The sequence below is a fragment of the Gorilla gorilla genome, chromosome 6 (assembly GCF_029281585.2).
Source record: "Gorilla gorilla gorilla isolate KB3781 chromosome 6, NHGRI_mGorGor1-v2.1_pri, whole genome shotgun sequence".
Lineage (NCBI taxonomy): Eukaryota > Metazoa > Chordata > Mammalia > Primates > Hominidae > Gorilla > Gorilla gorilla.
Genome location: NC_073230.2, coordinates 91,665,673 through 91,679,786, shown reverse-complemented (window position 1 = coordinate 91,679,786; position 14,114 = coordinate 91,665,673). Strand labels below are relative to the sequence as shown.

The window sequence follows — 14,114 nt, the reverse complement described above, 5'->3', positions numbered from 1 at the left end:
TTTTGTCTAATCTTGTCTTCTCACTGTATTTTATTAAATTGATCTTCAATCTCTGATATCCCTTCTTCTGCTTGATCAATTCAGCTATTGATACTTGTGTACGTTTCATGAAGTTCTCCTGCTGTGTTTTTCAGCTCCATCAGGTCATTTGTGTTCTTCTCTAAACTGGTTATTCTAGTTAGCAATTCATCCAACCTTTTTTCAAGGTTCTTAGCTTCCTTGCATTGGGTTAGAACATGCTCCTTTAGCTCAGAGGAGTTTGTTATTACCCACCTTCTGAAGCCTATTTCTGATTCATGAAACTCATTCTCCATCCAGTTTTGTTCCCTTGCTGGCGAGGAGTTGATCCTTTGGAGGAAAAGAGGCTTTCTGGTTTTTGCAATTTTCAGCCTTTTTCCGCTGGTTTCTCCCCATCTTCCTGGGCTATTGTAAATCTGATTTTAAAAGTTTTGATTTAAAATTATTTGATTTAAAAATAATCCTTAGAAGCTTTGTTTTATTAGTATTTATGGACATGTGCCACAGAAAGCCTTCTGTGGTTTTATTTGATTTTAAGAATTAAGAGAGCATGAATCAAAGTGGTCAAAAGTGAGTGGTATTGTAAGTACACCCATCTTTTTAGTGTTAAGATAGATGTCTTTAACTTGCAGGTAAGAAAGAGAGTGATTCTTATTTGTTGAAAAGGACTCAGGGACATCCCTTCCATACTGTTTCTTTTCATTAACCACTTAAAACATTTCAGATTTATTATTAAACATCTAGAAATTCATGGCATTTGAGAGCAGAATAAAGAGTAGTGTTTATGATAATTGCCCCCTTTTTCCCCAGGCATTTATGGTATTTATTTTACACAGACTGTATCTTCTGCATGGGTTGTGCACTTTTGTAGGTGTTTGTATGGAAATTGAGAGGATGTAGCCTTTGTGGAAGAAATTAGGAAAAGAAGAACGTTAAACCATTATAGGAGTAGTTCTCAAATTTTAAGTTACACCAGAAAAATCTGGAGAGCTTCTTATAACACAGATTCCTGGCCTCCCAATCTTGTTCTCTCATTCAGTAGATCTCAGACAAAACCTGAGAATGTGCATTTCTAACAAAATCCAGGCAATGCTGATACTGACTTATTTCTCTCTTAGAAATTTAAACAGCAGAGATAAGGATGAACCAAGAAAACCAGAAGAAAGACTTCACTTCAGGAGGTGATGGCAGGTTAGAAATGTATGAAGCAGGGAATGAGACCCTGGCAAAATGGGGCCTAGTTCAGAAACTCCTATCCTACCTCCCAAAAAACATAATCATCAAGCATTCTTTTTAATTTTTTTTAAGTTTTATGTTTACATAGTCTCAAAAATCAGGTAGTATCAAAGCATTAAAAGCATCATTGCCGTGTCTCATCCCTTCCCATTTTTGTGTGTTTGCTTCCTAGAGGCAGTCATTTTATAAAACTAAGTCTTAAGTCCCATGTTCAGATATTCAGATGGATACACAGACACAGGAAGTATTTGGGCATGGTGGCATGTTAGTGTGTCCGGAATTGGTGGGTTCTTGGTCTCACTGACTTCAAGAATGAAGCCACGGACCCTCACGGTGAGTGTTACAGTTCTTAAAAGCGGCGTGTCCAGAGTTTGTTCCTTCTGATGTTCGGATGTGTTCAGAGTTTCTTCCTTCTGGTGGGTTCGTGGTCTCGCTGGCTCAGGAGTGAAGCTGCAGACCTTTACGGTGAGTGTTAACAGCTCTTAAGGCGGCACTTCCGGAGTTGTTAGTTTCTCCCGGTGGGCTCATGGTCTCGCTGGCTTCCGGAGTGAAGCTCCAGACCTTCGTGGTGAGTGTTACAGCTCATAAAAGCAGTGCGGACCCAAAGAGTGAGCAGTAGCAAGATTTATTGCAAAGAGCAAAAGAACAAAGCTTCCACAGTGTGGAAGGGCACCCTAGCGGGTTGCCACTGCTGGCTTGGGCAGCCTGCTTTTATTCTCTTATTTGGCCCCACCCACATCCTGCTGATTGGTAGAGCCGAGTGGTCTGTTTTGACAGGGCGCTGATTGGTGCGTTTACAATCCCTGAGCTAGACACAAAGGTTCTCCTCATCCCCACCAGAGTAGCTAGATACAGAGTGTCGATTGGTGCATTCACAAATCCTGAGCTAGACACAGGGTGCTGATTGGTGTGTTTACAAACCTTGAGCTAGATACAGAGTGCCAGTTGGTGTATTTACAATCCCTGAGCTAGACATAAAGGTTATCCACGTCCCCACCAGACTCAGGAGCCCAGCTGGCTTCACCCAGTGGATCCCGCATGGGGGCTGCAGGTGGAGCTAACTGCCAGTCCTGTGCCATATGCCTGCACTCCTCAGTGCTTGGGTGGTCGATGGGACTGGGTGCCGTGGAGCAGGGGGTGGCGCTCGTTGGGGAGGCTCAGGTGGCACAGGAGTCCATGGAGAGGGTGAGAGGCTCAGGCATGGCAGGCTGAAGGTCCCGAGCCCTGCCCAGCGGGAAGGCAGCTCAGGCCCGGTGAGAAATCAAGCGCATCGCCGGTGGGCTGGCACTGCTGGGGGACCCAGTACACCCTCTGCAGCCGCTGGCCCGGGTGCTAAGCCCCTCATTGCCCAGGGCCAGCAGGGCCGGCCGGCTGCTCTGAGTGTGGGGCCCGCCAAGCCCACACCTACCCAGAACTCCAGCTGGCCCGCAAGCACCACGCGCAGCCCTGGTTCCCGCTCGCGCCTCTCCCTCCACATCTCCCTGCAAGCTGAGGGAGCCAGCTCTGGCCTTGGCCAGCCCAGAAAGGGACTCCCACAGTGCAGCAGTGGGCTGAAGGGCTCCTCAAGTGCTGCCAAAGTGGGAGCCCAGGCAGAGGAGGCGCCCTGAGCGAGCAAGGGCTGTGAGGACTGCCAGCGGGCTGTCACCTCTTATTAGTTGCTTGTGATTGGTTAAAGCTTGACTGTGATTGGTTGAAACTGGCTATTTGTTACAAAATCAGCTTGCAGTTTGTTACTTAGGACAGCCTCAGGCTAATGGCCTCCTGCTTATTTAACAGATTGTATGGCGGCAAGGTAATTATTATCTCTAAACTAAAGGTGTATTGGTTCATAGTTCTTTTTTTTTTTTTTTTTTTTTTAGACAGAGTTTCACTCTTGTTGCCCAGGCTGGAGTGCAATGGCGCAATCTCGGCTCACCACAACCTCCCGGATTAAAGCGATTCTCCTGCCTCTACCTCCTGAGTAGCTGAGATTATAGGTGTGCGCCACAACGCCTGGCCAATTTTGTATTTTTAGTAGAGACGGGTTTCTCCATGTTGATCAGGCTGGTCTTGAACTCCTGACCCTAGGTGATCCACCCCTCTTGGCCTCCCAAAGTGCTGGGATTACAGGCGTGAGCCACCGTGCCTTTCCGGTTCATAGTTCTTTTATATAGCTATGACATTTATGCCCTAAGTCATCTTGAGTTGCGTGAATTCATCACACACAGTGAGTAACTAGTGGTGGAGATTTGAAGTGAAACTGATCTACCAATGTGGGGATGGAGGGATGATAGACTAACATAATTTCCATAATTTGCATCATACTGAAGCAACATATTATTATATAAACAATTACATAGTGAACTGAAACTATAGGAAAGATGGCAAGATAAACCTATTAGGGAACATAGTTTGAAATAATGTGTCATGGCTGTGACGAAATTGTAATGGAAAACAATAGCTTGGAGTTCTTTGAATATAACTCACTCTTTAAAAGATTAAATCCCTAGCACTTTGGGAGGCTGAGGCGGGCGGATCACGAGGTCAGGAGATCAAGACCATCCTGGCTAACTTGGTGAAACCCCATCTCTACTAAAAAAAATACAAAAAAATTAGCCAGGTGTGGTGGCGGGCACCTGTAGTCCCAGCTACTCGGGAGGCTGCGGCAGGAGAATGGCGTGAACCCAGGAGGTTGAGCTTGCAGTAAGCCGAGATCGTGCCACTGCACTCCAGTCTGGGCAACAGAGCAAGACTCCATCTCAAAGAAAATATAAAATAAAGTAAATTTCTTGACTTCACATCAATTCAGGTATCTCAAAGGATTTTCCTACTTTTTTTTTTTTTTTTTTGCTTGTTTTTATTTTGGTTACCAGTTAGCATTCCATTAGCATGTTTTTTATGGGTATTTATTTGAAAATCAACATTTGACTTTCAAATGTGGAATTAAAGGGACTTTGCTGCCTTTTTAATAATACTTTTTTTGTGATTGAAGAATTTAAATGACTAGGTGAGATTTTGTAAAATGGTGTAAAGGAGAAACACCTCCAAATAATCATGTTTATACTAATCCTCACTGAGTATCCTCATTTTCTTGGGATAAACCTCGGTCTGAATTCTGATATTTAGATTTGCAAGCTCATCCATTCAAATTTGTTCAAGTTCTATGTGTTTTTGTGAAACTGAAGAGGTTAATATGCAGACTGCAAGGCTAAGTTGGCAGTTTGCCTTGTAAAACAAAATTTGTCAGGTGAATTGTGAATACAGGTTTTAGCTGGTCAGCACAGTTTACACATTTTATTCTCTTCCTTTTTTCTTTAATAAATGTGTATCAATGCCTGGTATTGCTAGACAGTGAAGGGATGTGGGTGTCTTGGCATGATCCTGTGTCTTGAGGACTTTGCTGTCAACATCAACAGTAAGAAGTCTGCTATAAAAAAAACTTTGTACAAATTGCCAAGGGAGCATAGAGGCAAACCTGGGGCAGGGGTACAGGTGTCCTCAACAATATGACATTTGAACTGAGTCTTGACATCTTGTTCCATGAAGTAAATAAGGACATTCCAAATAGAATATATGGCTGCTGATGCGTGGATGGGTATAGAATATTTGGGAATGTAAACCAGAAACTATCCGAGACAAGTCTCAACCAATTAACTTAGTAGTTTTTTGTCAAAGTTAAGGACATGCTCGTGACACAGCCTCAGGAGGTCCTGACATCATATGCCCTAGGTGGTTGGGCAACAGCTTGGCTTTATACATTTTAGGGGACATAAGACATCAGTAAATACATGTAAGATGTACATTGGTTCAGTCTGAAAAGCGGGAAGAACTCAAATTGGGGAGGGTGGGAGTTCCAGGTCATAGGAGGAATTCAAAGATTTTCTGATGGGCAATTGGTTGAAAGAGTTTAAAGACCTGAAAGCAATAAAAGGGAGTGTCCGGGTTAAGATAAGGGGTTGTGGAGTGGAAGGTTCTTGTTATGCAGATGAAGTCTCCTGATAGCAGCTTTTGGAGAGAACAGATTATAAGACTTACAGAGTCTGTTCTGTTAGTTTTAAGGTTTCTGTTTTAATGTTAATGCTGGTCAGCTGTGCCTGAATTCCAAAGGGAAGAAGGTATGATCAGGCATGTTTGACCACCCTTTCCCATCATGACCTGAACTAATATTTCAGGTTTACTTTAGAATGCCCTTGGCCAAGAGAAGGGGCCAGTTAGTTGGCGGGGGCGGGGGGGGCTTAGAATTTTACTTTAGGTTTATAGGAATTATAGGTAGTTTGTAATGATGCTGGTGAAATAAGGAGCCAGATGAAGGACCTTATAGAATAGTAGAAATAATAATTGCTGTCTAAAAGTTATTAATTCAGCATAGAACAATGCATAATGGATTTTATGACTAAACTTAAAATGGATTTTATGTTCTTTTCCCACTATAGTGTCTCGCTCAGGGCATCAACATACTAATTTGACTGATCTAGGCACTTTCTTTCTTGACAATGCTTGATAAAATTTTACAACTTTCAGTGATTTTTTTTTTTTTTCTTTTCATGCCAAGGCAGTTAAAGAGGAGTGTGTTAGGGTGGATTTACGTGTAACCACCTGATATGGTTTGGATGTGTGTCCCCACCCAAATCTCATGTCGAATTGGAGGAGGGGCCTGGTGGGAGGTGACTGGATTATGGGGCAGATTTCCCCCTTGCTGTTCTCATGATAGTGAGTTCTCACAAGATCTGATGGTTTAAAAGTGTGGCTCTCTCTCCTGCTGCTATGTGAAAAAGGTGCTTACTTTTTATTCATCTTCTGCTATGATTGTACATTTCCTGAGGCCTCCCAGTCATGTTTCCTGTTAAGGCTAACAAACTGTGAGTCAATGAAACCTCTTTTCTTCAAAAATTACCCAGTCTCAGGTAGTTTTTTTAAGAGAAGTGTGACAACAGACTAATACACTACCCAATGTGTTCACCAGGCCTGCTGCCTAGACAGAGCCAATTTATCAAAACGGGAATTGCCATAGAGAAAGAGTAATTCACACATAGTCGGCTGTACAGGAGATGAGTTTATTATTATTCAAATCAATCTCTCCAAGCATTTGGGATCAGGGTTTTTAAGGGAAATTTGGTGGGTGGGGGACAGTGAGTCTGGAGTGCCAATTGGTGGGGTCAGAGATAAAATCATACAGAGTTGAAGCTATCCTCTTGCACTGGGTGGGGGGCCCACAGATCAGATGAGCCAGTTTATCGATCTGGGTGGTGCCAGCTGATCCAAGTGCAGGGGCTGCAAAACAAGCACTGATCTTGACAGAGGCAGGAGGCAGACAAATGCCTAGGTAGATAGGGAAGGGTCCCTAGGGAATCTCTGATCCACCCACAAGTGTTTACACTGGATGTTTTTGTGCAGATAAGGGAATACCTGCACAGGGTCTTGCCTGGGCATGCCCACAGTGAACTAGAGGCCCACATGCACTGGGGGGAATGGGGTAGAGCCACCAGGAATTCGTGCTTTATGCAGGGGAGGAGCCTGGTCTCTTCAGCTTATGTGTGGGAGCCCTGGTATTCAGTCTGTGAGGTGGGAGCTTGCTGGTGGGACCCCCTCTTTTTGCCTAATGAATTCTGCCCTCATCACCCTTCAACGTGTTCACGTGCCTAATTTTTCCTGGTCATGAGACAAGAACCTGGATTTAGCTGAACTAAGCTTAGAGCAAAAAATCCTGCATCAATCTTAAGTTTCATAATAGTGATATTATCCCCAGGAGCAATTTGGGGGAGGGTCAGAATCTTGTAGCCTCCAGCTGCATGAGTCTGAAATCATAATCTTTTGGCTAATTTGTTAGTCCTACAACAGCAGTCTAGTTCCCAGGCAAGAAGGGGGTTTGTTTTGGGAAAGATGTGTTATCTTTGTTTCAAACTGTAAACTAAATTCTCCCAAAGTTAATTCAACCTGTGCCCAGGAATGAATAAGGATACCTTGGACATGAGAAGCAAGATGGAGTTGGTTAGGTCAGATCTCTTTCACTGTCTTAGTTATAATTTTGCAATGATGGTTTCAATCCCTTCCTTTGGGTTTTATAACACCTTAATCTTAAGGTGTGGGCTAATGAAGATGGAAAAAGTGTGACACCTGCTCTAACTTCTTCCTGCTAACCGGGGGTGTTATTGGGATAGGTGCTGACTCCAAGGTGAGAGGTTTCATACACTTGGCTTTTGTGTTTTCTTCATGCCTTTTACATTTTTTATTATGTTACTTAACTAATTTTTGTTCCCTTTTCTTTTAGCCTATAAATAAATATCCTGTTCTAGCCTATAAATAAATATCCTGTTCATTTCTTATATACTTATTCTTATATTCTCCTTTAGTGAGTAAGCTATCTTATTTGATATTTTAGTTTGATTACGGATATGTAGACTCTGGGTAACGTGAAATGTGATTGTGATAATGCTACACTCTTTCATTTGGTTAATTAGAATAACAAATGCAGAAGATAACTTGTAAGACATTAGAATATATTTAAATTTTCTGTTAAAATTTGCCTTTCAGGGCTGGGTGCGGTGGCTCACGCCTGTAATCCCAATATTTTGGGAGGCAGACGGATCACTTGAGGTCAGGAGTTCAAGACCAGCCTGGCCAACATGTTGAAACCCTGCCTCTACTAAAAATACAAAAGTTAGCTGGGCATGGTGGTGGGCGCCTGTAATCCCAGGTACTTGGGAGGCTGAGGCGGGAGGATCACTTGAATGTAGTGAGCTAAGATCGCGGCGCTGCACTCCAGCCTGGGCAGCAAGAGTGAAACTGTTTCAAAAAAAAAAGTATTAATATCATGATCGTCTGCTTTGGATCAGTATTACCCCAAATTGAACTGTGAAAGTACTGTCAATTTCAATATATATCAAATATAATTTTTAAAATACTTGATTTGATGCAACTCACTTGATGTTATAATAGATTCCTTTGGAGAGTAAGAATTATGCAGATTGCTATACATTTTTTTGGTGACAGCTATAATGATGTAAATAATTTGTTATAAAACATACTAATTTTATTTTCTCAATAAATTGGTGATTTTCTAAACAGATTACATCAAAATAGAATTTGAATGCATCATGTCCTTTAGTTTATATAATTTTTTTAAATATAGAATTAACCTGCATTACAACAGATGAACAGGTAGTTAAAAATCTATTGCTAAATGCAGTTTTTCTGTAGAGTGAAAAGAAAAAGCCTGATTATAAAAAATGTAAAAAAAGAAAAATAAAATTATAGTTTTGAACTCTTTGTTTTTAATGTCTAGGAGTGAAATTTTTTGTTCTGTTTTCTTAACTATTACAATTTAGTTGTTTTTGATGACTAATATTGATAGTAAAATATTTGGAAGAATTTTTTCAAAAGCTTTTTTTGAGTTTTGTATATTAGCTTTATATGCTGTTTTTTGTTCCCCATCAATTTTTAAATCAGTAGTGTATATACATTCTTATCTAACTGGATCATTGTCATCCTTAGGTATTACAGTTAAACTTATTTTCTTGCTACTTTGCTAGAACCCATCCTCACCTCCAGTGAGGTATAAGTGAGTAAGGTAAGGAGTTGGCTAGTTCGTTTTTTTTTTTTTTTTTTAATGTAACAGCTTTACTGTGGTGTCATTGATGCATAGTGAACCACACGTATTAATGTGTATACTTGGGTGAGTTTTGAAATATGTATACACCCATGAAACTGTCACCACATTCAAGGTAACAAAAATGTATTACTCCAGAAAGTTTCCTTGTGCCTCACTGTATTCTAACATTACTAAAGAATAAATTAAAGGTTATATATATAACATAAAATGTACAAGTAGTCCATTCACCTAAATGATCAGGAAAATGTATTTTTAAAATTAGTTTTATGAATACATTTTTAGATTAAGTAAAATAAGTTATGTAATATTATCTTAAGTACAGTGCTATTATTGTTTCTGGGAACTTTGGGATGAATTTCATAAACAAGAATGTGCTTATTTTCTGTGCTGACTTCTCATTTCTGACATTATGACATTTGATTTGTAAGTGTCCAATATCATGGACATAGAGTTTATAGTAGACAAATGTAAAGAATATTTGTGAACTAGGTTTTCTATGGCATTCCCTTACTACTTCCTTAGCCAAGAACTTTCTATGTTCTTGCTTTTTTTTCTTTTTATCTTTGCTGTGCTGTGTCACAACTAACACCTTTTTTTGCTCATCTCTGGGAGTCACAGGTGAATCTTGAGTTTGGTTTACAGAGGAACCTGGGGAATTTGACTTCACAGAGGCTAAGCTTCATGGCCACCTGAGAAATTCACTTGTTAGTGACACTAGTGTTACTTTCTATTCTTTGCACTCTGTATATCAAAGTGTTACATATTACAAGTGTTTGTGGGCTAAGAAATAGCATGTATAAGCTATCATCTTTGACTTGAAAATCATAAAACCTCGTCAGAATGAGCCCAAGAAACCAAATTTATTATCATTGCCAACATAGGTTCTTTTTTCTTTTTCTATAATATATTCTGTATTAATGACTTGGGTAGATGTGCTTCTATTCTGTATTAATGACTTGGGTAGATGTGCTTCAAATCCCCAAAGTGTCTTTGAATTTAGTTATTGTAATTCAGGTAACTTTCAGGTTTCTTGTGGAGAGGAGTGTTTTTTGTTTTTGCTCCTCTAGGAGGCATGATATTTTTAATAAGTTCTCTAGGGAAGGCTTGACCAAATGCTCCCAACTTAGGTTTGTTGGTTCAGTGTTGCTAAAGAGAATCTTATAATAATTGAATAAATTTTGGGGGAAAGTTACCTTTTTCTTTCCTAGATAATAATTGGCTTTCGTTTGGTTGTTTACATTGAAGAATACAAATAATTTTTCAAAACTATAAAAAATTACTGTCATTTTAGCTATCCAGGAAGTTGTGAGAATAGTAGCACAATTTATGCCTATTTTAAAGGGAATTTATAATTTTTGTAATTCAAAAGAAAGGCATCAGACTAATTCTGATTGTGACAGCATTTTTATGATTTAACCTAAAATCTTTTTTTATGCTATTGAGGAAATTATTTGTATATAAAATATTTAAAAAGTCAAGTTTTTAATGGGACATGTCATATAGTTTGGTATTTTCTTGAACTCTATACAGTTGATGAGTACCTTAATAATGCTATTTTCATAAAATGTTTTAAACCATTTGGTTTTAGTATTAAAGGAGGCCTGTGCTACATGCTTTTCTAAATAAGAATAGCCTTTTGTGAGGCAACTAATTATCTTTATTTACAGAGCTTGACAGTTTGGATTTTCATATATCATTATTACTTTGGGGCCATTTAGTTGTAATTTTGTTTTAGAAAACACAGATGAGCAAATACTAGATACGTGATTAAACAAAATAATGAGAACTTAGATTTTCTTTTTTAAAGCTTGTGTTCAAATTATATTAATTACAATCTGCAAAATTGCTTTGATCTCTGCTGTTAAGGACAAATGAAATACTGGAGCTGTAATTTCCTTATCCGCAAATTTTTCCTATAGCTATTCCTTCCTTTCTTTCCCTTTCATTTAGTTACTTAAATGATATTTATTATAAAATATCAAAACAGTACAGGGTTGAGGTGTTCAGAACAAAATATGAAAAACTATTCTTCAAAAGTTTCTGGCCATCCTTTCAGCCTCTTTAAATTTGTACATGTTTTGTAGCATATTCAAATGGCATATATCCATGATATTTTGCAAGTTGATTATTTTACTTGGGAAGCTTTTCATGTCAGTACATGTTTGACCTTGTTCTTTTTAACTATTGCATGCTCTTTTGTAGTCTAGATGAACTATAGTTAATGTGACCAATCCTTATACCTCTTTCTATATGCATGTATTTTTTAAGGGATGAATGGGTCCAGTAGCTTTTCTGCCTTCATAGTCCTGTTACTCAGAGTCCTCAACTCTCCGAAATCCATTGTTTTCTTGGTTCTTGTCTTTCTGTGACTCTTATCACCTTTCCATATTCAAATCCAATTCTCTTCCAACACTGTTCATTATTGGAATCTTAAATTGTGGCCCATATTTGTTTATTGAACCAGTCAGTCTCAGTCTCAATTTTTGTATGTCAGTTATATAAGGAATTTTATGCCACTTTGGTTCTAGCCTGTGGGGAATTTCAATGATTTACATTATAAATAAAAATATTAATGGTACACAAAGTGAATTATTAAATAAAGGTTCACCAGCTATGTGCTAAAGTGACAGTTCTGAAATCCCACTGTTTTGATGAGGAAATTACTGTGAAACCTATTTAAAAATGATTTTGGTATGCCTTACTTGGATTTTAAAAATGTGTATTGTAAAAAATTATTATAATAAGATGTTTAAGAAATATTTCTAGAAACAGAAGAAAAACTACTGGTAAATCAAGGCTTTATCAAAGAACTGTAAGCGGTCCCCTTTTGGGGATTGGTTTTGTGGAAGACAGTTTTTCTGCAGGTTGTAGGGGATGGTTTTGGGATAAAATGGCTCCACCTCAGATCATCAAGCTCAAATCATCAAGCATTATATTCTCATGAGGTGCACATAACCTAGATACTTTGCATAGGCAGTTCACAATAGGGTTCATGCTCCTGTAAGAATCTAATGCCACTGCTGACCTGACAGGAGGTAGAGCTCAGGTGGTAACGCTTGCCTGCTTCCTAGCAGGCTGTGGACTGCACCACTACCTGGGAAGCTTTGTTGAGAAGAAATTTCAAACCCATAGTTGAAAGTGAGAAGTTATTGAAATAGTTTTAGTTGAATGTTTCTAATTTTAAGTTATATATGAATGTATATATGCATGTGTATATATGCATTTTTTTAATTTAGAGAAATCTCAACCATATAAAATGTAGAGAAAATATAATGAACAACCGTGTACTTATCACTCGACTTCAACAGTTGTCAACTCATGGCCAATCAGGTTTCATCTGTACCCCCACTTATTTCTCTTTCTCCCAGATTTTTAAATCACAAACATAAAATTTTTCTTAGATATTTTAATGTAGACTCTTTAAAGTCATGACCATACTATTATGTCACCTCCAAAATTAGAACTTTTTTTTTTTTTTTTGAGATGAGAGTCTCACTGTCTCACCCAGGCTGGAGTGCAGTGGCGTGATCTCGGCTTACTGCCAGCTCCGCCTCCCAGGTTGATGCCAGTCTCCTGCCTCAGCCTCCCGAGTAGCTGGGACTACAGGCGCCCACCACCACGCCTGGCTAATTTTTTGTATTTTTAGTAGAGACGAGGTTTCACTGTGTTAGCCAGGATGATCTCAATCTCCTGACCTCATGATCTGCCCGCCTCTGCCTCCCAAAGTGCTGGGATTACAGGCGTGAGCCACCACACCTGGCCAAAATAATTCTTAATACCAAACATCCAGTCAGTTTTTAAAGTTTCCTGATTCTTTTTGTTAGCAGCTTTTTTTTTTTTTTTTTTTTTTAAGACAGAGTCTTGCTATGTCACCAGGCTGGAGTGCAGTGGCACAATCTCAGCTCACTGCAACCTCCCACTCCTGTTTTAAGCAGTTCTCCTGCCTCAGCCTTCTGAGTAGCTGGGATTACAGGCATATGCCATCACACCAGCTAAGTTTTGTATTTTTATTAGAGACGGGGTTTCACCATGTTGGCCAGGCTGGTCTCGAACTCCTGACCTCAAGTGATCCACTCAGCTCAGCTTCCCAAAATGCTGGGATTACAGGCATGAGCCACTGTGAGCATTTTTGTTCAAATAAGAAAGTATTATAATTAGTTGATACACCTGTTAAATCTAAAATTCTTTTGTTTAGCTCTTTGAGTTAATTTTAGAGTTACAGAAGAGAGTTGCAAAGATAGTACAGGTTCCCTATACCTTTCTGCAGCTACTTCCCCTGTGATAGCCTACATAACTATAGTACTGTTATAGAAACTAAGAAGCGAACATTGATGCAATATTTTATTATTAATTAAACTACAGAGTATATTCAGTTTCACCAGCTTTTATAGGAATTTTTTCTTTCTGTTCCAGGGCCTGATGCAAGATCCTGCATCACATTTAGTCATCAGAGCTCCTTAGTTTCCTCTAATCTGTAATAGTTCCTTCCTTCCTTTTTCCTTGTCATTGATGGCCTTAAAACTTTTGAAGGGTACTGATCAGTTATTTTATAGAGCGTCCCTTAATTGAACTTTATCTGATGTTTTCTTATGATTAGACTGAGGTTGTGCATTATTGGGAAGAATACCACCGAGGTGATACATCTTCTCAGTGCCTAATTATCGGGAGGTACATGAGGGCAGTGTGACTTACTACCGGTCATGTTTACCTTGATCATTTCATTGAGGTGGTATCTTTCACCTTTCTTCACTGTAAAGTTGCTATTTTTCCTTTATTCTGAGACTGGCGTTGTTATGTAGTTTTTCATAGTCTGAATCATGCTGATTGCATTCCCATGGTGATGTTTAACACTTAGGTCTCTTGTGTTTCCTGTAAATTGATAATTAGATGTAGAGGCTTATTAGGTGTATTTTTTTGTTTGTTTTTGGTTTTGTTGTTGTTGTTTTGGTAATATGTACTAATATCAGAAGGCATGTAATATCTGGTTGTTTCTCTATGTTATTCCTTGTAATGGTTTATTTAGTTTGATTCTAAATGCTGGTAAGAAGAAATCTAAGATAGTTCATTTCTATTCTTTAAAAACATCTGTATAATAGATAAATGAGTTCTAAAATTGAAGTAATTTAAGTTAATTTATAATTTGATTGTTTTCTTAATGTTATTAAACTGACACGTTTTTTAGATTTTAATTTTAGGTTTGAGGGTACATGTGAAGGTTTGTTGCATAGGTAAACTTGTGTCACGGGGGTTTGTTTTACAGATTAGTAGTTCA

General features: G+C 38.8%; 1 protein-coding gene and 1 long non-coding RNA gene across 2 annotated transcripts in view; one reads left to right on the top strand and one right to left on the bottom strand.

The window, feature by feature from the left end:
- Positions 1–14,114, top strand: part of SDHAF3 (succinate dehydrogenase complex assembly factor 3) — a 68,789-nt gene that overhangs the window by 48,207 nt on the left and 6,468 nt on the right. The gene's annotated exons all lie outside the window — the stretch shown is intronic.
- Positions 6,283–14,114, bottom strand: part of LOC129534642 (uncharacterized) — a 121,556-nt gene continuing 113,724 nt past the window's right edge. Inside the window, exons 5-6 of the long non-coding RNA XR_008681292.2 lie at positions 13,551–13,711; positions 6,283–6,504 (exon numbers count right to left, since the gene is read on the bottom strand). This is a non-coding gene — a long non-coding RNA (uncharacterized lncRNA). The remainder of the gene's footprint in view (positions 6,505–13,550; positions 13,712–14,114) is intronic.